The 26,304-nt window shown below is 36.0% G+C and overlaps 1 protein-coding gene across 6 annotated transcripts in view; it reads right to left on the minus strand.

Annotated features, from left to right (window-relative positions):
* Positions 1–26,304, minus strand: part of LRFN5 (leucine rich repeat and fibronectin type III domain containing 5) — a 244,815-nt gene that overhangs the window by 43,217 nt on the left and 175,294 nt on the right. The gene's annotated exons all lie outside the window — the stretch shown is intronic.

Below are 26,304 nucleotides of genomic sequence, written 5' to 3' on the forward strand. Positions count from 1 at the left end.
TTAAGATTTTATTTATTTATTTGACAAAGAGAGATGACAAGTAGGCAGAGAAGCAGGCAGAGAGAGAGAGGAGGGAGCAGGCTCCCTGCTGAGCAGAGAGCCCGATGCAGGGCTCTATCCCAGGACCCTGGGATCACGACCCTAGCCGAAGTCAGAGGCTTTAACCCACTGAGCCACCCAGGCGCCCCAGGCACAAACACTCTTAACACGTTATTATTTTTTTTTAAAGATTTTTTAATTTATTTATTGGACAGAGAGAGAGATCACAAGGAGGCAGAGAGGCAGGCAGAGAGAGAGGAGGAAGCAGGCTCTCCGCTGAGCAGAGAGCCCGAAGCGGGGCTCGATCCCAGCACTCTGGGATCATGACCTGAGCCCAAGGCAGAGGCTTAACCCACTGAGCCACCCAGGCACCCCTTAACACGTTATTATTAAAGTAAGTACAGTAATGATACATAATGATGAATTTGGATTGAAAATGAAAATATGTAATATGTAATGTAATATGTAAAAATGTAATATGTAATGAAAATGTAATATGTAAAAATGTAATATGTAATGAAAATGAAAATATGTAATGAGTTTGAATTTGAATTGACCTCAGGATTTTTTTTTAGTATTTCAAAGTTAGTCTAATTCTTCAATGCAGTAAAAGAGAAAAACATGGTGATTTCAATAGATAACATAACAGATTTTTTTTAATAAAGTTTTTTTTTAACTTATTTGACAAACAGAGATAACAAGTAGGCAGAGAGGCAGGCAGAGAGAGAGAGGGTATAGCAGGCTCCCCGCTGAGCAGAGAGTCCAATGCAGGGCTCGATCCCAGGACCCTGAGATCATGACCTGAGTCAAAGGCAGAGGCTTAGCCCATTGAGCCACCCAGGCACACGATAACATAAAAGATTTTAACAAAATTCAACATCCAATTTGATTAAAAAAAAAAAAAAACTTTCTAGACTAGGAATATATAAAAGTACTTAACCTGATAAATGGTTTCCTAAAAATGTTATTCTTCATGATGAACTATTGAATGACTTGTGTTTGAGAAAGTAACAGGATGACAGTGTGTCCACTATCACTACTTTTGTTTAACAATGTACTAGATGTTCTAGATGGTAAGACAAATAAGAACACAAATAAAAGCTATAAATAATAGAAACAAAGAAATAAAACTATTATTATTTGAAAAGTGATAACAGAAAGAAAAGCTAAAGCTGCAAATAAATATGCAATAATAGGAAAAAAGTCAAATAGTTAAGATTACGTTTAGTGAGAATAATGTAGTCAAAACACAAACATAAATAAAATATTGAATTAAAAGTAAGTTAATAAAAACACTCGAGGATTCAATATTCCAAAAAGTGCCATTGATTTAAACTCCAACCACCATCACAAGATGTGTGGATTCGTCCTATCACACAGAATGGCTTATTATAAAGCTGTGGTAATTAAAATAGTATGACACTGGGCCCCGTAGAAACAAGCAACTATCTAGAAGATATTTACTACACATATAATAATAAAGAATTCATATTCAAATTATGTAAATAATCCCTATAAAGCTCTATAAGAAAAATAAAACCAACAAAAAATAAGTAAAAAGAGGTGAATAAGCACTTTACTAAAAGTAGCTCTTAAAGGTCAATATACATATGAACAGGTATTATACCAGATTAGCCATCAAGGAAATGCAGAATAAAACTGCAATGGGTCATGACTACACATCCACAAATCCACCACCACCAACAAAAAAGTAACACTAATTCTAAGCATGGTAAGAATACGGAGCAATAGGCACTCTGGTATCCTGAAGGCAAATTGCATTAACATGACCTGGCATTTCTACTTAATATGGAACATACATATATATATTATGACCCAGCCATTTCACACATGACATATATCCAACACCATTGCATGCTCATATGTACTAAGAGGCATGTATAGAGTTCTTATGAGTATTATAAACAATAGTGAAAAAAAAAAGCAGAAGGAATTCACAGGTCCGTAGGTCATGGATATTCACATAGTTCAACATTATACAAGAGATACAATGAATTAGACCACTTCTAACATGCAAAAAATGCAGATGAATCTCACAAGCATAATATTGGGCAAAAAAAGATTACACACAGAAAGTACTAGATGATTCTTCTATAGAGACTACAAGACCGGGAAAAAATAATTCATGGTGTAGAAGTCAAGATACTAGATATTTTTGAAGAGGAAGGATGGATTACTGACTGGGCAGGGCAAGAGGTGAGTTTCTGGAGTGTTGGCAAGAATCATTTTCTGGACAAAGAAGTGTTTAGAGAGATTTCCATTTTGTAATAATTAATTGAGCCGTGTATTTACTTTTTGCACTCTTCTCGTTTTACTTCAGTAAAAATTTAAAATAAAAGTAATTCACATGACAGCTGTTGCAGCCCTTTTACTATGCATTCAACAATGGATAGAAACAACAATCCGAGTTTTCTGTCAGACACAGGAATTAGAGATAAATGAAACAAGGTCCCTCTCCTCAGGAAACTTTAGTAAAGATAAAACAAAACAAAACAAAACATTCATTAAAAGGGCAGTGCAGTATTTCTTAATTAGCTAGGACCTTGCTGCTCAAAATATGTTTGAATATCAAACTATACGATAGCAATAGATTATAGTCAGTTGAATAAAATAGGAATCCAAGAGTCAATGCTGATAACACTAACAGAAATGAATAAAGATATAATGAAGTGGGGGAGAAGGAAATTACATTTTTTTAATGAATTTGTTTTTAAGATTTTATTTATTTACTTGACAGAGATCACAAGTAGACAGAGAGGCAGGCAGAGAGAGGAGGAAGCAGGCTCCCCACCAAGCAGAGAGCCCAATGTGGGGCTTGATCCCAGGACCCTGAGATCATGACCTGAGCCCAAAGCAAAGGCTTTAACCCACTGAGCCATCCAGGAGCCCCGGAAATTACATTTTTTAAGATAGTAAAATGTCGGGGCACCTGGGTGGCTCAGTGGGTTAAAGCCTCTGCCTTCGGCTCAGGTCATGATCCCAGAGTCCTGGGATCAAGCCCCGCATCGGGCTCTCTGCTCATCGTGGAGCCTGCTTCCTCCTCTCTCTCTCTGCCTGCTTCTCTGCCTACTGGTGATCTCTGTCTGTCAAATAAATGGATAAAATCTTTAGAAAAAAAAAAAAAAAGATAGTAAAATGTCAACTGATAAATGTAGAAAAAATAATAGAGCTAGAAAAATCACCATTAGGCAAACGTCATGGTAATAATTGAGTCAGGCATAATCACTAACAGAAGTTAAAATAGTCAATGAAAATTTGATGAAAAATAGGAAAAATAGCCTTAAAGAGACTGGAGACCTGAAAACTCCGTGCAGTGTGGATTGGACCATGGAACAGAATTTTTTTTTTCTATAAAGGGCAGTATTGGGATACATGGCTTTAAAACACTCTTTAAAAGTGTATTGTTTGTCTTTAATTATATTTCAATAAATATTAGCAGAGATTTCACTTCGTAGTAGATATCTGTAGCTTTTCTTTGTCAAGCTTTCCTCCCTCCATATCTATAAAGAACTGCTGTCTCCTGGAGAACCACCAATGCCAGGTGGTCCTGGGGAAATGACTAGTCACAGAACTCGGCCTGCCTGCCCCAGACACAGGGTGGGCATGTGAGCCAAAAGAAGCAAATTTGGGTCACTGCCTTAATGATCTGAAGTTGGATGGAAATGGAAACTTTCCCTTTCCTCATTTAATTCTTACATAGCAGTTCCTGCAAAGGAGTTAAATATAACATGGAAAAAGTATCTATGAACAGTTGAGTAAAAAATGTTGTCAGTCTTGTTGTATCCTAAAGAAAAATGTCCACAATAAAATCTTAATGAAAAATGATTAGTTTTAAAATAATCTCCTTTGCTGAATCCATTTATATTAAAAATGTTCTCTATGTGGGTATATTTGTATTTGTATAGAAACAGATCTAAAAAAAATAAGTAGAAAGCAAAAATGCTAAGATTGGAAAAGAAAGAAAATCATATTTTTCCTTCTAAAGCCCTTGTAGTGTTTGAAATGTTCATAATTATTTTGTAAATAAGGCAAATGCAATAAAAGCAAGTTTTTTGTTGGTGTCATTACCGTATGAAATGTACAATTTTTTTTTTAAGCTAGGTGTCTTATTATGCCTTTAAATGTCCTGTTTTGCTTTGTTTTCTGGGCTGTAGTAGAGATTCTAGGCTTTATTCTTTTTAGACAGCTGGCATTATGCAAAGGTGATGCTAGCAGTAAGAGCTGTTGGGACCTGTAGTCCTGGAGTCAGCTCTGGACTACTTGGACAAGATTGAAGCAGAAGAATGTCTTATGATTACAGATCCCCATGTACAACCCATGTATCTTTCTGTGTCTAGGAACCACAGTAGCTGGCTTCAAGACCCATTGTGGAAGGTACAGTAGAGTGAATGATGTGATAACTATTTAGTTATAATGTAAAAGAGACCTAGCATAAGTAAGAGGAGAGAAGAAATCAAGATTTGGGCACTTACCTGACTGAGCCAGCCAGGTGTCCCAACAAGTACTTTTTATAAACATATAATGCATTATTAGCCCCAGGGGTACAGGTCTGCGAATCGCCAGGTTTACACACTTCACAGCACTCACCACAGCACATACCCTCCCCAGTGTCCATAACCCTACCCCCCCTCCCCACCCCACTCCCCCCATCAACCCTCAGTTTGTTTTGTGAGATTAAGAGTCTCTTGTGGTTTTTCTCCCTCCCAATCCCATCTTGTTTCATTTATTCTTTTCCTACCCCCCCAAACCCCCCATGTTGCATCTCCACTTCCTCATATCAGGGAGATCATATGGTAGTTGTCTTTCTCCTATTGACTTATTTCGCTAAGCATGATACCCTCTAGTTCCATCCATGTCGTTGTAAATGGCAAGATTTCATTTCTTTTCAAAAACAAGTACTTTTAATATGGTAAAAATCAGAAAGGCAGGGACGCCTGGGTGGCTCAGTTGGTTAAGCGGCTGCCTTCGGCTCAGGTCATGATCCCAGCGTCCTGGGATCGAGTCCCACATCGGGCTCCTTGCTTGGCGGGGAGCCTGCTTCTCCCTCTGCCTCTGCCTGCCTCTCTGTCTGCCTGTGCTTGCTCACTCTCTCTCCCTCTGTCTCTGGCAAATAAATAAATAAAATCTTTAAAAAAAAAAAAATCAGAAAGGCAGTGTTAAAGTGTAACAATAATAAAAATAAAATGTTGTAATATTTATTAAAATATTATTGGAGATAAACTCAAACAGAAATGTCAAAACTACCACTTTTTCCGTAAGTACTTCTGCCAGGATGGTCTTGAATTTCTTTTCTTTTCTTTCTTTCTTTCTTTTTTTTTTTTTTTAAGATTTATTTATTTATTTTTCAGAAAGAGATCACAAGTAGGCAGAGAGGCAGGCAGAGAGAGGGAGAGGCAGGCTCCCTGCTGAGCAGACAGCCTGATGTGGGGCTCGATCCCAAGACCCTGGGATCATACCTGAGCAGAGACTTTAATCCACTGAGCCACCCAGGCACCCCTGATCTTGAATTTCTATCCAATCCCCTACTCTAATTGTGTTCTAGATAGAGATGGCCCTCACTGATTTGTGAGAGACACTTGTTAAATTTTCAAGAATTTTGTGAGCTAATTCACCTCACAATGTAACTTGAAATTGGCCTTGGAAAGAATAATCACATTATATAAATTCACAAATGCTACTAATCAGGATTTCTCCCCCAGTTGCTGGCCAGCAATTTATTATACATTTGCCAAAACACTATTTTTAAAAGCCTGTCAGTTAAATAGTCTTTGTCTTAATTTATAACATCAGTAAGACCACATGGACCATGATTCTAGGACAGAATTTGTATAGGAAATAAATGTAGAACAAAAAGTAGGATAAACAGCATCAGTGAAGAGAGAGCAGCAGGAAGCATTAAAAGGAATAAACAGTGTGAAATGTCTAGAAAGCCGAAATAAGACCGTGATTGGGGGTTACCTGGGTGGCTCAGAGGGTTAAGCCCCTGCCTTCAGCTCAGGTCATGATCTCAGGGTCCTGGGATCAAGCCCCACATCAGGCTCTCTGCTCCACGGGGAGCCTGCTTCCTCCTCTCTCTGTCTGTGATCTGCCTACTTGTGTTCTCTCTGTCAAATAAATGAATAAAATTTAAAAAAAAAGACTGTGATTGAGATAGATCCACTGAAGTTTACAGTTAACAGTTCATTAATTTTTGTGTACTGGCGAAGAGAAGAAAAGTTTGCAGTGAACAGAGGAGAACATGGCAGGACAGAAAGTATAAAAGTGAGTTTCTTTGGAATATTGAAAAGTCTGGCTTTGAAGAGAATGCTGAAAGAACAAGGCCTAGAGAAGCATGTAGATCAAAAGGATTTTTACTTTGTTGTTTTGTTTCATTTTGATTTTGGCATAGTCCAAGCCCATACTAGGCTGAGGAAATGAGCCAAAAGAAACAGAACAAACCTATGACAGAAAAAGCACTTGTTAGAGCAAGGCTGCTGTGAGGCCAAGAGGTGATGAAGTCAAGAACAAAATCTGATCAGGAGACAGGAAATAAAGAATGAGCTGTCCGCAGAATCAGGTAAAGTTTGTTTGGAAACAGGAAGTTGATAGAGTGTGTCTGTAAGGCTTGTTTTCTCAGAGAGGAAGAAGTGACACATTCTGCTGATTCTGTCTGAAGGTGGCAGGGACTGGGTGATGATCAGAGAGAGAGGAAAAGGTTTAGAATAGGCCTTGAGGTTGGTGAGCAAGGACACTGCCCAGGGAACAGCTAAAGTGATGAGAAGATAGTCTTCCTGCTCTCGTATTTACTTTTGGTTGTTTCTCTTCCGGTTTATCCTTAAGTGGGCTCAAGGAAGTGAAGTTTGAAATGGAAAACTCATAATGTCATCCCTCGACATAAAAATATTTGCAAATACTATATAATATATAGACTTACAAGATAAAGTTATTAACTTTCTTCAATGATGGCTCTAACCTGTTTTGCTGCTCTCTTCCAACATCACACCCCTACCCCAGCCAAATCCCAACTATTTGCTCTAAACACCCTGGCCAATTTGTTCTTGGACCACTCATCTGGCTTTTTCATCTCATTTCCAAAGGAAATACCCCTTTTCCTTTCTTGTCTAGTGTAATTAATTCTCAACCTTCAAGTTCCAGCTTAAATACTCTCATCTCCCTCCATGAGATACTTACTGACACTCCTGCTGAGCATAAATTGCTATCTCTTTTATCTTCTAATAACATTTTTTATAAGACTTCTTGTCAAGAACTCACAAGACTGCATTATTATTTGTTTCTATATTTGTGTTTCCTTCCTAATTATGAGCTGAACAGGTGTGTATAGGACATGTGTTTTATGCTTCTTTTTTATCATAGTACGAGTATAGAATCTATAATGCTGTTTACTACATGGGATGTACAAAAGAAGCACATTTAATAAATTTAAGGTTGAATGAATGAATGAAAAGATTTGTTCTACCAAATAGTAGAAGAATCAGAATTATAAATAGCAGTGCCACCAATTATAATAACATGTTATTTGATGGTGGAAAAATGAATAGCATATATACTGCAAAATCAGAATCTGTAAAAAGATAGTTTCTAGGAGTTTCATAATTCCACCTACCTATTTCCTGTATTTTACTGCGTAGGTAACAGAATTAATTGTTTTCTGCTTGAGGGTAACAGTATAGTTAAAATTGTGGGCTAAATTTATTGGGCTCTATCAAAACACGGCTCTGTCACTGAACACCTAAGGGGCTTTGAGTATGTCACTAAAACCTTTGGTATCTTGGATTTTATCAATAAAATGAGAATAATAATGATATTATTTAATTAATTGTGAAAATAAAATACATAGATGAAGTACTTAGATATAGGTTTTTTCAGAGATGGTCATTAAATGTAAACTATTATTATTGACTATTAATAATTAAGAAAGTATTCAAGTATACCTAGAATATTCATTAACAGAGGTGGACAATTCAGTGCCACACATACACACATGAGTGTGTGTGTGTGTGTGAGTGTGTGTTCAGTAAATGGCTCAGAAAACATAAGTTTGAAATGCTGGCATTCCAGGGGAGCATACTTTCCAAGATTCTTTCTCCTATTATTGCCCCCACTGGGCATTAGCTCCTTGAGGAAAAGTGCTATGTATTATTGGAATTCCTATTTCCAGCATCAAGTACAATACCTAATACATAATATATAATCGAGGACTACCTGTGAAATACATGAATTGACAGGTTAAAATCATACATTCAGTATCTAAATTTTAGTCATGTGTTTATAAAAAATGATTCTGCTTGTTGACCTGTAACTATGGTCAGTAGTTTCACAAAGACAGCCTTTCCACTCTGTTGTTAAAAAAACAAGATAGCAGAGTACATTAGTGGATGCAAGCTACATTCCTTTCCTGAAAAAGACTACTGAGATTTGACTTTGCATTGGTGATACATAAAAATTTAACTTCCTGTGTTAATATAACAATCTCAAATACATTCATGGAGGGCAACTCCTCTTATGGTACAAAATTAATTGCTTACAGATGCCTGAATATCAGTATAGTGAAGGGGGAGACAAAAGGGTTACCTGTTGGTTTCTGAAGAACTTCAAAAAGAAATGATTATTGAGGATTTTCTAAGTTGTATTATGAGGTTTCTAAATATGAAGGAAAAAAACTACAATGACACATAATTTCATAAGATAAATTTTTATTTGATTATATCCTAAGAGGTAGAACAGTTTTTTGGTGAAAATACCTGATTTACTAAACTCTTTTGGGTTGTTATAGGTAAATCAAAAATTTATTTTAGCCAGTAGGTCTAATTAAACATTTATAGAAATGTATATTCAGATTGCTAACAGTAATCATCAAGAGTTTTCTTAGTGCACAAGGGTCCCTTTGGAATTACATTTCTCAAAATGAAAATTTGCCTGGGATGCTACGTGGTTAAAATATTTAGCTTTGTTTTAACAGACAAAAAAGTACATGTATATCTAGGGCATCTTTGACAGCTGTACAAAAGAGCACTGTCCTCAGGTGTTGCCCTAAGCTTAGAATAGAAAGGAAAATTACACCAACCTAAAGTGTAGCTAGATAAGTTCAGTGGTATTAAAATATCATACATTCCAAATTACCAAATAGTAAAGCTCATTATCTACTTCCAAATATATTGTCTAATCACTCTACTGTTCAAAAGCCTCCTAAGTTTTTTGGTTTATTACAAAATAAATCTATACTCAGCATGATATTCAAGGGCCTTCACAACCTGTCCTTAATATTGTATGTGAATTATAACCTACTATGTAAGTTTAAACTTTATTCATCCTACATTTAAGCCACATCAGCTTTATTATTTCTGATCATGCCTTTGCTCACCCTCCCATCTCCATCTGGAATACTCTTTCCTCAAAATTTTACCCATCAAAAACCCATTCATTCTAAGAGTGTCAGCAGAAATGTGTTTTTCTCTGTGAACCCTTCAAGATCATTGGGCTTAAATGCACCTTTTTTTGAGCTTTGATAGAATTTTATCTTTCACTTAGAGCATTTAATTAATTCATGTCTCAAGTCAAGGATCCCTGGAGACAGAAATTCATGCCACAGATACTTGATGAGTATATACTATTTGTGAAACATTGTTTTACTGAATGGAGATGTGAAGATTCTCAGAGCAGTGAATACAAAAAATCTACATGAGGCTCAGTCTCCCATCCACAAACCTATCCTCTTTGATTATTTTCAATAAAACAACAAAAAGAACAATCAAAAGAGAATTACCTTCCCATATAAAAACTATATACCAACAATGTAGTCATATTGTACATTTATTCATTGTTTCTTCCCTCCAATTATACTGATATCTTCAAAGACTATCCTCTTCTCTTGAGTTCTAGATTCTGGATTTTCTTTCTTTCTACCTTCTCAAGGACATGATTTAAATAGCTACATCTTGGGGCACCTGGGTGGCTCAGTGCATTAAGCCTCTGCCTTCAGCTCAGGTCATGATCTCAGGGTCCTAGGATCGAGCCCCACATGGAGCCCCGTATTGGGCTCTCTGCTCAGCAGGAAGCCTGCTTCCCTCTCTGTCTCTGCCTGCCTCTCTGCCTGCTTGTGATCTCTCTCTGTGTCAAATAAATAAATAAAATCTTAAAAAAAAATAGTTACATCTTTTTCTTACAATAGCAATTTTCCTGTCTACTAGGTCAGAGCACACAATGTGTTCCAGTGTCTCCTTATTAAAAAATGAACAAACATGATCTCACTTCATGCTGGAAAAGTCAATTTACTCTTCTGTGCCTTAACTGTCCCTCATGCAAAATAAAGATAACAGTGCACACATTTGGTTGCCATGAGGATTAAATAGGTGTTCTAGAATAGTGTAAAATGCTTAGGATACTGATTGGCTCAGAATAAGGACACAGTAAATCATAGGTGTTACTGTTACTCTTGTCACTACTACAATGCTCTTCTGTCTCCTATCCATCTGACATCTAACATTAATGTTCTGCCAGGGTTCTGAAGTTTCTTTGAGCTTCTATTCTTTATCTACGTTCTTACCTTAAGTAATTTCATCATTCCCAATTGTTTTAAATAATTTCTGTAAGGTTATTTTTCCCTCCCAATATATGTCTAGTTCTGACTTCCATTCTGAGTTTCTGACACTTATGTCTAACTGCTTTTTGACATCCACATTTAAATGAAAAAGTAGCTCACATATATCACATCCAAATGGAAGACTGATTTAATTCAATAAACCTACTCTCCACAGCATCATTTTCCCCAGCTCAGGTGCTAAAAAGTTCATATAAAGTTATTGTATTATTATCTTTCCCATGTCTCAACATCCAAGTCATTAGTAAATCTTAACAATATATAACCAAATATAGCCTGAAGCCATATGCTTATCTTTACTGTCATTTTCCTAGATCAAGATACCATTACTTCTTGCTTAAAATGATGAAGTTTTCTAACTCCTCTTTTTCCTATCTAAATTGGTACTCCACTCATTGTATCTAGAATAGATCTGAGCACAACCAGCTCTAAAGTACTACCAGTGACATGAACAATGAATAAAAGCATGCTTTCCTCCCTTACTCATAAAAGGTAATTTATTCGAAAATTTTATATTGACTCTAATTTTAAAAAACTATTTACTTGAAATCCTCTCCATTCTCAAATTGAGAGAGTGAATTTAAAAATGCTGTGACACAGGCTTTAAAGATAAATCAGCAGGGTCCCTGGGTGGCTCAGTCTGTTAAGCCTCTGTCTTGGGCTCAGGTCAAGATCTCAGGGTGCTGGGATTGAACTTTGCCTTGAACCGCACATTGGGCTCTCTGCCGAGCAGGGAGCCCGCTTCTCTCTCTTCCTTTGCTTGCCACTCCCCCCCTGCTTGTGCATTTTCTTTCTCTCTCTGCCAAATACATAAATAAAATCTTAAAAAAGAAATAAATCCACGTTAACTCCAGATCCTTTTTCTAAGATTAATGTTTTGTTTTGTTTTGCATTGAAGTACTTGCTATGGAGATATATTAATATTCCTTAATTATCCCATAAGGTGTAGCCTGGCAAAAAGAAAATGAAATAATGATTTCAGTAGCAAAAAATAAAAATAAACAAACAATTCCCCTTTGAAGCATCTTGCTAGAAGATGACCAGAGAACAAGAAAAGACAGAATCATGGCACTTATCCCAATATGATAATTTACTGGAGACAGTAAAAACATGCAGATAGTTTCAAGATGTGATCATCCAGCACTGTCAAAGAAGAAATAATTTCTAAAAGAATGTTAGCATAGAGGTTTTTTGAAACCTGTTGAGTTTAGGAGAGTAACATTTTGGCAAGGGGCTTGGAACTTAATAGGGAAAGTTAGTGCTAAAGCAAAACCTAGTTTTCAAAAAGGACAACGTATTAACTATTCAATTCAGGTAAAAGTATATCAAAAGGAAGAGAGGTAGGGGAAATGAGAGAAACAAATTTTTACATCACCGTGTAGCATCTAAAAGCCTGGGTTCCTTTCACCATTCACCAACTTTTAAGTTGTTTGGGTTAAAGCAAGGAAAGAAATTTAATTGTGAACTATCTAGGAACTAATGAAAAGAAACAAATATATTAAAGAAAAATTTACATGACATACTGAAAATTCATTTGTCATAGATTATTAAAATTTTGTATTAATGTTCACAGCAATAATGGATTAGAATGTTGTCTTCCTTTAAATATGTATCTTTGATTTTGGATGTAAAAACATTGAAGAATAGATTCATTTGATTATGTTATCATTTGACAGTTTCTGGGAGTGAACTAACATAATTTCATCTTACTGATAGAGATACTCTCAAATAGGATGGTATTAGCAATAATAAGTAAGAAGAAGGTTGAAAATTATGTGTTAATCATTATGATTCATAGTAAATGGCAATTTAGGGAGTTTAGATGTAGCCACAACTAGCATTAGAAAAGAGAATGTAATGTGAAGCAGAAAAGAAATGATGTCATGGTTTTCAAGTTCTCCTCCTTTCCCTGCATTAAGTTACAGCGATGCTGACAAGAATTACTGTTGCCAGAGATGGAGATCAAGCTGGGCATTGTTTTTTATGTTAGAACTGAATCATTAATAAAACATCCCCATTTCTAACTTTTCTCAAGTGCACCAGACCCATCAATTTTGGTTTATTAAGTATGTGGAAAGAACTGAAACTGTCAAATGCTTGGACTTAAATTTGCAATTCTAATAAACTGCCCATGTAATGTAAATTGATGTTTTTTTAATCAGCTTTGCTATGTCATTTGGTACTTTAAGCCAACCAATCTGTTTAGGAAAATTGAACTAAAAATTACATTTACAGTATTTTTATTCAATAACCCTTGTTGTGAACAGCTTCAAAAAATGAAACAACTTCCATAAGTTTCCATGTTAAACAGATGTACCTATTTAATTTAAATTCATTTATGTAAAAAAGTACCTTTATACATATTTTTAATTTTTCACAAAATTATGTTTCCATATTGGGGAATCTTTGCATAAGTGTTTTATGCAAAAATTTAAACACCATATGTAACAAAATAAAAAACCCAGCTTTTTACTCTTTGGCTCTTATATTTCAAGAAAGATTTGGCTTTAAAATCAGGATATTTATGATATATCTGTAATCATATTTAAAATTCTTTCCATATAAACTGGAGAATGCATTTTCCAGACTATAACTCATATGTTAGAATTCTAAACCCGCTTTGAAAAGTCTCTGATAAGAAATGTTCTCTAGTTTTGCTATTTTGTACAATTTATATTGCAGTATATTCAGGTGACGTTTTCACAGTATAATTAGAAGCAGTGGATGCACTCTGAAACTCTTCTGAATACATTTCTTAGTTCTAACAGTTTTTAGTGGTGTCTTTAGGGTTTTCTATATATAGTATCATGTCATCTGCAAATAGTTTGAATTCTTCTTTTCCAATCTACACAGCTTTGATTTCTTTTTCTTGCTTAATTGCTCTGGCTATGATTTCCAATACTCTGTTGACTAAAAGTAGGGAGAGTGGGAATCTTTGCCTTGTTCCTAACCCTAGAGGACAAGCTTTCAGCTTTTACTGTTGAGTATGATGTTAGCTGTGGACTTATCATATACAGTCATTATTATATTGGCATATGTTCCCTCTATACCCATTTTGTTGAGTTTTTTTTTTTTTTAAAGATTTTATTTATTTGACAGATAGAGATCACAAGTAGGCAGAGAGGCAGGATCCCTGCTGAGCAGAGAGCCCGATTCAGGGCTCAATCCCAAGACCCTAGGATCATGACCTGAGCCGAAGGCAGAGGCTCTAACCCACTGAGCCACCCAGGCACCCTTGCTGAAGTTTTTTTTAAAAATCATAAATAGATACTGAATTCTGTCAAATGTCTTTTCTGAATCTTTTGAGATGACCATGATTTTTAATTTTCCTTTTGTTAATATGGCGCATCATGATGATTGATTTGCAAATGCTAAACCATCCTTGGATCCCTGGAGTAAATCCTACTTGATCATGGTGTATGGTTTTCTTAATGTATTGCTGAATTTAGCCTGCCAAAATTTTGCTGAGGATTTTACTTCTATGTTCATTGTGATACTGGTCTGTAATTTTCTTCTTTTGTGGTGTCCTTGTCTGGTTTTGGTATCAAAGTAATGCTTACCTTATAAAATGAGTTTGAAAATTTTCTCTTTTATTCATTTTTGGAAGTGTTTGAGAAAGTTAGGTATTAAATCTTTGAACATTTGGTAGAACTCAACAGTGAAGCCATCTGGTCCTGGACTTTAGTTTGCTGGAAAGGTTTTGATAGATTCACTCTCTTAGTAAGAACAAGTAATTGGTCTATTTCCTATTTCTTCATGATTCAGTCTTGCAAGATTGTAAATTTTGAGGAATTTATCCATTTCTCCTAGGTTATCCAAATTGTTGGTGTATGATTGCTCACAGTAGTCTCTTTGATCCTTTGTAATTCTGTGTTGTCAGCTGTAATGTCTCCTCTTTCATTTCTGATTTTATTTATTTGAGCCCCCCCCCCCTTTATTTCTTGGTTAATTTAGATAAAGGATTATTACTTTTGTTTATTTTTTCAAAGTACCAATTCTTATTTCTTTTCTTTTTTTCCTTTGTAAGATTTTATTTATTTGTCAGAGAGAGAGCAAGTACAAACAGGGAGAAAGGGAGGCAGAGGGAGAAGCAGGCTCCCTGCTGAGCAAGGAACCTAATTGTGAGCCTAAGGCAAACACTTAACCAACTGAGCCACTCAGGAGTCCCTCAACTCTTAGTTTCATTGGTCTTATCTATTGCCTTTTTGGGCTCTGTTCCATTTATTTCCACTCTGGTCTTTATTATTTCCTTCCTTCTGGTAACGTTTGGCTTCATTGTTTCCTTTTCTAGTTCCTTTAGATGTGAAGATAAATTATTTGAGATTCCATTTGTTTCTTGTAGGCCTGTATAACTATAAATTTCCCTGAGAACACTTTTGCTGCATCACCTAAATCTTGGAGTGTCAGGATTCTGTTCATTTGTCTCTAGGTATTTATCGACTTCTTTGATTTCTTCTACAACCCAATAGTTGTTTGGTAACATGTTGTTTAATGCCCATGGGTTTTTTAAGTTTTTTTTTTTTTTTCTTCAGTTTTCTTCTTGCAACCGATTTCTAGTTTCATACCATTGTGTTCAGAAAAAGATGCTTAATATGATTCCAGTCTTATAATTTATTAAGATTTGTTTTGTGGCCTAATATGTGACCTATCCTGGAGAATGTTCCATATATACTTGAGAAGGAGATGTATTCTGCTGTTTTTGGATGGAATATTCTGCATACATCTCTTAAGCCCATCTGGTCTGTCAGTTAAGACCAATGTTTTCTTATTGATCTATCCCTTGATGTCAGTGGGATATTAAAGCCCACTACTATTATTGTATTGCTATCAATTTCTCCATTTAGGTTTGTTAACATTTTCTTTATATATTTTGGTGCTCCTATATTGGGTACATATATATTTATAAAGGTATACAAATTTATATTTACACATCTTACCATAAAAATATATATAAATTTATATCTTCTTAAAAAAAAAGATTTTATTTATTTATTTATTTGACAGAGAGAGAGAGAGAGAAAGCATAAGTAGGCCCAGAGGCAGGCAGAGGGAGAGGGGGGAAGCCGGCTCCCAGCTGTGCAGACAGCCTGGGATTGATCTGGGGCTCGATCCCAGAATTCTAAGATCCCAGAACCTGAGCCGAAGGCAGAGGCTTAACCCACTGAGCCACCCAAGTGCCCCAAGGTTTTATCTTCTTGAAGGATTGACTCTTTTGTCATTATGTAGTGCCCCTCTTTGTCTTTTGGTACAGTTTTTGTTTTAAAGTCTACTTTGATATATGTATAGATATTCCAGCTTTCTTTTTGTTTCCATCTGCATGGAACATCTTTTTCCATCCCTTCATTTTCAGTCCATGTGTGTTCTTACTTCTGAAGTGAATTTCTTGAGTTTCTTATATATGTGTCCTGTATTTTTATCCAATCAGCCACTCCATGTCTTTTGATTAGAGAATCTACTCTACACACTTTAATTATTGATAGATATGTACTTATTGTCATCTTGTTAGTTGTCTTACCAATTGTTAATTGGCTACTTTTACACTTCCTCTCCGTTTCTTTTTCTCTTTCTCTCTTTGTGGTTCGATGTCTTCCTTTAGTGTTATGTTTAGATTTCTTTCTCCTCATCTTCTATAATATTTACTATAAGTTATTGCTTTGTGATTACTGTGAGGTTCACATATATCATCCTAAGTATATGACCATCTATTTTGAGTTGAAAGCAACTTGAAATTTGAACACATCCTGAAACCACATTTTTACTCCACCCCCAAGTTTTATATTTTTGATGTCACATTTTACATCTATTTATTTTATGTATCCTTTAATTAATTAATGTAGTTTTAGTTGATTTTACTACTTTTGTCTTTTAACCTTCTTAGTATCTTTTTAAATGGCTAATCCACTTTCTGTATCATATATTTACTTTTTACAGTAAGATTTCTACTTTTGTATGTTTTCTTGTTATTAGTTAGTCCCATTTCTTTTTACCTTAAACAAGTCCCTTTAATATTTCTTATAAGGCTGGATTAGTAACAATGCATTCCTTTAACTTAAGCTTCTCTGGAAAACTCTGTCTTCAAATATGAACGATAACCTTACCAGGTAGTTATTCTTGGTTGGAATTTTTTGTCCTTTCAGCACATTGAATATGTTATGTCACTCCTATCTGGCTTGCAAAGTTTCTGCTGAGGAATCTGCTGATAGCCTCATGGGCTTTCTCTTGTATGTAGCAAGTTTTCTCTTAGGGATTTTAAGATTCTCTCTTTATCTTTATTTTTTTACATTTTAATTATATTGTGTCTTAGTGTGGCTCTCTTTGGGTTCATTTTACTTGAAAATCTCTTGGCTCCCTGGATTGTTTCTTGGCTTCCTGTTTGTTTTTTTCCCTAGGTTAGGGAAGCTTTTAGCTATTATGTCTTCAAATAAATTTTCTGTCCCTTTCTCCTCCTCTGGGACCTTTATAATGTGAATGTTATTCTATCTGATGTTGTTTCAGAGGTCCTTTTTTTTTTTTTTCCAAGTTTGCTAATCCATACTTCTACTTCATCCAGCCTGCCTTTGAACACTTCTAGTGCATTTTTCTGTTCAGTTATTGTATTCTTCAGCTTTGTGACTTGTTTAATACTTCATGTTTTCTGTTTGTTGAAGTTCTCACTGTGTTCATGCATTCATCTCCTGAGTTCAGTTGAGAATCTTTATGACCATTACTTTGAATCCTTTACCAGGTACACTATTTATCACTTTATCATTAAGGTCTTTTTCTGAGGTTTTTGTCTTGCTTGGAACATAGTTCTCCTTCCTCCTTTTACTCGACTCTGTGTTTCTATATATGAGGTAAAACAGCTACCCCTCTGTCCTGAGGTGCCCTGATTTGGTGCTGTTCCCTCTTGTTCAACTTTACCCTCACTCTTGGTTGACTCTTGAACCTTTGTGATGGTCTAAACCACCTGATTATTCTTGATATGCTCCTGTCGTTGAGGGTATGCCAAGACCTGTCAGTGACCCAAGGGGAAAAATTTCATTTAGTACACAGTTTCAGGGTGATTGGAAGTCAGAATCTCAGACAGCAGTTTTTGAAAGTACACAAATGAACACAGTACTGTCAGTTTGCAATTGTAATACCTCCTGGCCTCCAAATCAGGATATCTGGAGGTGCCCTCGGGGCAGCAGTTGCAATAATTACAGCTCCAGGTGAATGTATAAGCTCCTTTCTGGAAAGGCTTGCTGATTCATAGTGAAGCCTTAGAAATGCACAAGGATTGTGTTTTCCTGCTTACATTTCCTGGCATTATCTCCTTAGCTTCCAGATGTGTGGGAAACCTGAAGCCTGTCCCTTGGGCTGAATCCCTAGTGTAAAATAAATAGAGTTTTTTCACAGGAAGACTGGGGTTGTGTTTCAGTCTGTGGTCTGTGTGGTGCTCTGGAGGTGGTCGCCTGCCAAGGACTATCATTTTGATTGTTAACATCCCATGGTACTACAGAACACCAGATCTCCTGGCCACCGGGACCAGGTGATCAAGAGGTGTCCCCTGAGTGGGTTAAACATGCCTGCTAGCTTAAAGCAAGGCAACTGGAGTATGTAGTGTGTGGTGTACTTGCCAGCTTCAGAATGGAGGGGTGGAGAATGCACTGACTGCTCACACTTGCACACTTGGGCTACACAGTTGGAGAACTCCATGACCGTTCACACTCAGGCACCCCAGCCAGGGAGCAGAGGAGTGCTGCTCCACCTGTGCTTTACAGGCTCAGCAAGAACTGCCACCACCTCACCCCATCTGTCTCAGCAAGGCAGTGTGAAGGTGCCACATCTGAGCTCACCTGCCTGTGCTAGTAGGTTATGTGGAGAGTGGAACAATGTTGTCCACCAGCATCTCCATCCCAAGAAGCATCTAAACTGCTACCTCCTTCCAGCCAATGTCCCCAAATCAGCAAATGAATCTCCATCATATATAATCTAGGTACTTTTCATATATATATATATATATATATATATATATATATATTCATTTCACATATATTTCATATATATATATATTTTTTTGTTGTTGTTGGGTCTCAGGGTCAACAATATCATACATGTGACCTCCAAGAGAGGTAGCTCTGTTTCTTATAGCACTTTGGAATCCCCAGACATTAGCTCCATTGGTTTTCTGAGTCAGGTGTTCTGGGGACTCACATTTCTAGTACAGATCCCAGGGGCCAGGGTGCTCAGTGTGGGGCTTCTCCAAGACAAGTACTTGTCTAGTGAGGTCCCTCCCTATTATGTGTTGGCATGGTGATGATAGGGTTATTTGTGACAGTCTCTACCTCTTCTATCCATCTGGATATGGTCCTTTTACCCTTTGTTGTGGAAACAGTTCATCTAGTTTTCAGACCATTTTCAGAGGACAATGATGTGTACATAGCTATAACTTGGTGCATCCATATTAAGGATTTTGCTCTGCCACCCTCTTGGACACCCCTCTCCAATGACCACATATTATTTATAGGACATAAAGGTATATGAAAGATTGAGAGCTAAAGATAAAAATATAAGTTAAGCCATTGTTTCTGCCCTTACCCTTGAGAAACTCGCCATCTAATTTGGGGAGGTGGTAGAGGTATCAGTTATATAACAAGTAAATGCAAATCTAGTTTGAGAAATGAAGTATCACTTTTTATACAGTCTTCTTTTCACAAAGTTGACTCCACCAAAAAGAGAAATAAACATCTCAAATCTCTTAATTAAGTAATAGATTATGGTATTTACTTATCAATGAAAAGTAAAAAAGTAATTTAGAAGTTAGGAAGAGAGGATGGATGCAGAACTGTTTTATAATTTATCAAAGTATATATACTACCCCCCTTTGAGCCAACACACAAAGAAACGAAATAAATTCACATCAGCAAACACAACTAAACAACTGGGGTGAGAGCATATAACTCTATCAAGGGGAGAGAGGGACAACTTCACAGAGATGATGACATCTGAGGTGGTTCTGGAAAAACGAATAGAAGTTTATTACTTGGAATAGAGAGTGGAAGAACATGAAGGAAAGAGGAAAGTGTGAAGAAGCAGCTGCATAAACCAATGATCATAAGGTAGTTATAGTACAGCATCTGTAGAGGCTTAACACAGGCCTTCTTTACCACACTATACACATCTGATATTATCTTCTAGGGTTATAAGGACTTGGTGGAAACGTTTAAAGCAAAAAAGTCAAGTCAGTATTTTAGAAGGAAACTTCCATCCTAAAACAAAAGATTGTATGGGGAAAGGTAAGAAATGGAGACCAGGAGATGTGTTAAGATACACTGGAATTAGCTTTGGGAATTTGGGAACATTACTTGACCTTGGTTTTCTCATCTGTGAAAGGGGGTTAATAATTCTGCAGAAATAGCACATGTAGAACAATTAAAATAGAATAAAAGTGCAACTGATATTTTTAATAAAGCAAGAAAAAGTGAGACAGTAATAGTGGTGATATAAGGAAAAATAATTTCAGAGATATTGAAGAGTCATGTTCAATACCAAGATCAAGGAAAATCATTTTTTATGAGTGATGTTAATAGTTTCACAGGGTATTTTTTTTATGTTTCATGTTCAAGTATATTTGGGGAACAATGGGTTAACACAACTAAGGAAATTTCTTTACTGCAGAATATCTCAGAACCTTTCTATATTAATGCATATTATGACTCCCCATGAGGAAAGATAGTGGTCAGGGTTTCCTGGGCTTAATTAAACATTTTTAAAAGAAGTACTAGGTTCACTTTTAACATAAAATCTGGTATGATCTCAGGTAGCTCATGAATCTGGGGGAGTTTGAGGGCAAATGGCATAGGCCCTTTGGAAGACTCTAGCTCTAAGGAAGAATAATTATTCTTGAATTACTCTTGTCAGGATATGGTTTTAGAAATATTTTTGTGAAAGGTTTTAATTTGAAATTTAATATTGTGGTGGGCAGACTAATGACAGCCACAATGATGTCTAAGCCCTAGGTCCTGGAACACAAGACTGTTACCTTACATGCCAGAAAGCACTTTGCAGATTGAAGTTATAGACCTTAAAATGGAAAGATTATTCGTAATTATCTGGGTGACTGTAATAAAACCTGGGCCCTTAAAAGCAGAAGAGAGGGATGCCCGGGTGGCTCCACTGTTATGCATCTGCCTTTGGTTCAGGTCATGATCCCAGGGTCCTCGGATTAATTCTGAATCCAGCTCCCTGCTCAACAGGGAGTCTGGTTCTCCCTCTCCTTCTATTCCTCCTCATTGCTCGTGCTCTCTCTCATGCTTTCTCTCTCTCAAAAAAATAAAATCTTAAAAAAAAATAAAAGAAGGTTGTTAATATAAAGAACAAACTGAGGGTTCATTGATGGAGAGAAATGGATGTAGGCTAAATGGGTGATGGGTATTAATGAGACCAAATGTTATGACGAGTACTGTTATTTGTAAGTGATAAATCACTAAATTCTGAACTTGAAACCAATATTACCATACTATTAACTAGAATTTAAATAAACACCTGAAATAAAAAAAAAATAAAAATAAAAGATTAATTTTATTTTTTGTGTAACAATTTACTATTTAAAAATAAAAGTAAAAGGGGCACCTGGGTGGCTCAGTTGGTTAAGCGTCTGCCTTTGGCTCAGGTCATGTTCTCAGGGTCCTGAGATCAAGCCCCACATCAGGCTCCCTGCTCAGCAAAGAGTCTGCTTCTCCCTCTCTCTCTCTGACGCTCCTCCCTGCTTGTTCGTCCTCCCTCCCTCCCTCCAAAAAAACAAAACAACAACAAAAAAGTTACAAGCATTGGAATCCTTGTGTTGGCTTGTATTAGTTTGTAATAGACAACTGTGAAATTTTGTGAATGGATTGCTAATCTATTAGTGGCTTAAAATCAGTCATGGTAAAACCTACATGAAAAATACTGGCAAATGTTACAAATCAGAGGTTTACTTTTTTCAGAGCTAATTATCAGCATATCATGATTATGTATAACTCCTGGCAGGGTAGTTTAAGCAGTAAGAATGTGACATTGGTATTCCTAAATTGTCTTTCAAATGTTGGTAATGATTTTTAATTAATCAGGAACTTAAAAGAATGCCCATTTTATCACAAAATCAAAACCATTGTAAATCAGGTCTGTGTATCTAATGTGTAACATGGTGACAACAGTTGACAATACTATACTGCATAATTGAAATTTGTTAAAAGAGTGAAACTTGAACATTCTCACCCTCCCCCCAAGAAAAGGAAATATGAGAGCTGATAATTGTGTTAGTTAACTCATTTGGGTGGGGGTCCCCTCCCTATGTATATATATATATATCAAATCATCACATTGTACACTTTAAATATCTTATAATGTATTTGTCAATTATACTTCAATAAATTTTTAAAAATAATGTATGTAAGCACTTAGCACCATTCTTAATAAATCATCATGATGATGATAACACAAAATTCTCCTCTACATGGCAAAGGAAGCAAATGAAAATACTCTGAATTAATACATCCATATGAATTCCACTGTATCATCAATGGAAAGAAGAACAAAAAAATCATTGTGAAAAATATTGTGAAACTGTTCATTAATTTGAGAGCTGAATTGTAACATTGTAACAGTGTGCATATTTCTCTAATTATTGGTGCAGCCAAAACTTCTCATGAGTTTGTCATGTATTTTCCCTCTATTATGTATGAGTTATCTGTTCATCTCCTTTGCTTTTTTATCTGTTGGCCTTTTCATGTTTTTTGATACTTTACATAAACTATTTGTGCAACAAAGGCTATTAAGAATTCATCTTCATTTAACCACTTGTTGTCTCCACATCTGATTTTCTAAGTTGTTAATTAATTTTAATGAGATATAATTGAATCTAACATGATATTAGTTTTAGGTGTAAAACATAGTGACTTGACACATGTAAATATTGTAAACTGATTACAACAAGAAGTTTAGCTAACATTAATCACCACAGTTAGAAAATGTTTTATTTGTGTGAAGAACTTTCAAGATCTATTCTTTTAGCACCTTTCAAATACACAATTCAGTGTTGTTAACTATAGTTATCATGCTGTACATTACATCCCTAGGACTCACAAATGAAAGTTTTTTTTAAAAGATTTTATTTATTTGAGAGAGAGAGAGAGAGAACAAGCTGGGGGAGTGAGGAGGGAGAGGGACAAGCAGACTCCCCACTCAGCAGGTAGCCTGACAAGGGGCTCAATCCCAGAACCTTGGGATCATGACCTGGTTGAAGCAGAAGCTTAACTGACTGAGCCACCAGGTGCCCCACATCTGAAAATTTTTTTTATCATTTGTCCACTTTCATTGATTTCACTCACTCTCAACCCCAATGTCTGGCAACCACCAATCTGTTCTCTGTATCTGAGTTTGGTTTTTGTCATTGTTATATTTATATTCTACATATAAGTGAAATCATACAGTATTTCTCTTTCTCTGACTTCTTTCACTTAGCATAATGCCCTCAAGTTCCATCCATGTAGTTGTACATGGCAAGATTTCCTTCTATTTTTGTGGCTGAACAATATTCCTCTTTGTGTGTGTGTGTGTGTGTGTGTGTGTGTGTGTGTGTGTTTGATCTTCCTTATCCATTCACCCATTGGTAAACACTTAGGTTGTCTTCCATGTCAAGGAACATAGGGGTGAAAATATATTTCTGAGATACTGATTTTTTCTTTTTTCAGATAAATATCCAGAGGTGGAATTGCTGGGTCGTATGGTAGTTCTATTTTTAGTTTTTCTGTAGAACCTTCATAATGTTTTCCACAGTGGTTGCACCAACTTATATTCCCACCAACAGAGCACAAAGGCTCCCTTTTCTCCCCACCCTCACCACCATTTGCTCTTTGTCTTTTTAATAATAGCCATTCTAACAGGCATGAGGTGATTTTTCATTGGGCTTTTTATTTACATTTACGTGATGATTAATGATGTTGGGTACCTTCTCATGTATCTGTTGGCCATTTGCTTATCTTCTTTGGATAATATCTATTCAGATCCTCTACTTGTTTTATAATTATAACTTATAATCTACTTGTTTATAATTTTTTATTGCATTGCTTGGGCTTTTGTATATATTGGATATTAACACCTTATCAAACACATGATTAAAAAATATTTTCTCTCATTCTGTATGTTGTCTTTTGATATTATTAATGGTTTCTTTGCTATATAGAAGCTTTTTTAGTTTGATGTAGTCCCACTTGTTTATTTTTGGCTTTCTTCTTTAGCAGTTCATTTCCAATAAACTATTTTCTTAAGTTGTGTGTTAAATGTTTAACAAATAGCTCTCTGAAAAGTAAATATATGCATATAAGTACATACATAAAATTTTTATAAATTTTAGTGATGTAAATGTGTAATGCTCAATGTGCAAATGAAACTAAATACACAATTCTATCTATTGTAAATTTTCTATAACCAATTTATTCTAACAGAAGGATTTTTTTGTATCTGTAGTTAGCTTACTGTCATAACTGATGAACAGGAGTAGCTTTGACTTAAATATTTGTTGGTATTTGTGTTTTCATTAACCTGCAAGACATAAGTGAAACAACAAAAATGTATGTCGCTATTTCTTCAATGATATGTACAACTTACTTGCTAACTCAAATAATAGTTTCTAAATACCAGAAGAACATTTCTTCAAGTTTTTGTGATATTCACAATGTAATGTTTAGATGTGAGACGTCTTCTTTTTTTTAACTAAATAATTTATTTTGGGGGGGGAGGGGCAGAAGGAGAGGGAGAGAGTCCAGAGCAGACTCTGCACTCACTGCAGAACCTGACATGGGGCATGATCCCACGGCCCCAAGATCATGACCTGAGCTGAAATCAAGGGTTAGACCCTTAAATGACCGAGCTCTATATGTGAGATGTCTTTAAAATTTAATCTGCATGAGGGGCACCTGTGTGGCTGGGTCAGCTGAGCATCTGACTCTCACTTTTGCCTCAGGTCACGACCTCAGGCTCAAGAGATGGAGCCCCTTGTCAAGTCCCACCTTAGTGGGAAGTCAACTTCTCTCCTTCTCCCTCTCCTTTTGCCCCTCCCCTTGCTTATGCTCTCTCTAGAATCAATCATTTAGAGAATCAATCATTTAGAGAATCAATTGATTCTCTAGAATCAATCATTTAAAAAGTAACTAAAATAAAATTTAATCTGCATGAGTATAACATTTTCTCCATAAGTTTCCTAAGTCTAGACCAGTAGGGAAAAAAAAAAAATAAAAAGGAAACAAAACAAAAAATCCAGTCCTGATTTGTAATAGTTACTAAATTTGTGGTCTAAATATTCCCACCAGATCTAATTTCATATTCATTGTGACATCCCCTAATGCAGAGTTGAAGAAAGATGTACAATAGGCACTTTAATATACAGCATTTCTGCCATGTAGGTATAAAAGACATAAATAAACTCAATAGTGTAGATAACATCTGAAACTGAAGGTTTCAGAGGGGAGAGAGATGGGGGGAACGGATGAGCCCAGTGATGGGTCTTAAGGAGGGCACATATTGCATGGAGCACTGGGTGTTATAGCAAACAATGAATCATGGAACACTACATCAAAACTAATGATATACTATATGGTGACTAACATTACATAATAAAATTAAATTAAAAAATATATATACAGTAATTAGAGTGTGGGGAGAAACAGACTCTCAGCTGAGCAGAGAGCCGGATGTGGGGCTCAGTCCTAGGACCACAGGATCATGACCTGAGCCCAAGCAGATGCTTAACCCATTGAGCCACCCAGGCATCCCACGAGTTTGAGAATTTATTCACTTTGTTTTCAATATAATTTAAGTGTAAATTAATCTGATTTCATTTTTAATAATATCTGTATGTAACAATCAGTTCTCTGAACAATAAATGTTGTGCATATAAGTACATACATATTTTACAAGCACCACTGTATTTAATAAGCAGCACTCATGAGCCAGTATAAGGTTGTACCAGCATACCTGTATAACCCATGATCAGAAACTTAATATTTAAGTAGATCAGAAACTTAATACATATGTGCGTATGTCTACAAAAAGATTTGTACAAGAATGTTCAAAAAAGCCTATTCATAATAGCTCCAAAGTGGGAAAAAAGTCATAGAACCATGAGAAAAGTATTCACCAAGAAATTGTGATATAGGGGCGCCTAGGGGACTCAATCAGTTAAGTGTCTGTGTCCACTCAGGTCATGATCTCAGGGTCCTGGGATGGAGCCCCTATGTAGGGCTCCCTGCTCAGTCCAGAGTCTGCTTCTCTCTCCTTCTGCCCCTCCCCCTCCTTGTGTGCTCTCTCTCTCTCTCTCTCACCCAAATAAAATCTTTAAAAAAAGGCAAACTGTGATATGTTCATACAATAGAATAATACGCAGCTATACAAAAATAATTATTGATAGATGAAAACCATGAATGAATCCCTAAGATATTCCACCAAGTATAAGAAATCAAACACAAAATAATGCAAAACACCTGATGCCATAAGTGGATATGCATGCATGCAACATTCCTCTTTCCCCTCCCAACACACACATATACATATGGATGTACATAAAACAGTGAGATTAATGAACTCTTTAGAAGGGAAAAATAAGGCAACGTACCTCCAAAGCCCTAACTTTAGAACTGGCTGTCCCTATC

Source organism: Lontra canadensis, unplaced genomic scaffold (assembly GCF_010015895.1).
Source record: "Lontra canadensis isolate GAN:19392208 unplaced genomic scaffold, GSC_riverotter_1.0 scaffold42, whole genome shotgun sequence".
Taxonomy (NCBI): Eukaryota; Metazoa; Chordata; class Mammalia; order Carnivora; family Mustelidae; genus Lontra; species Lontra canadensis.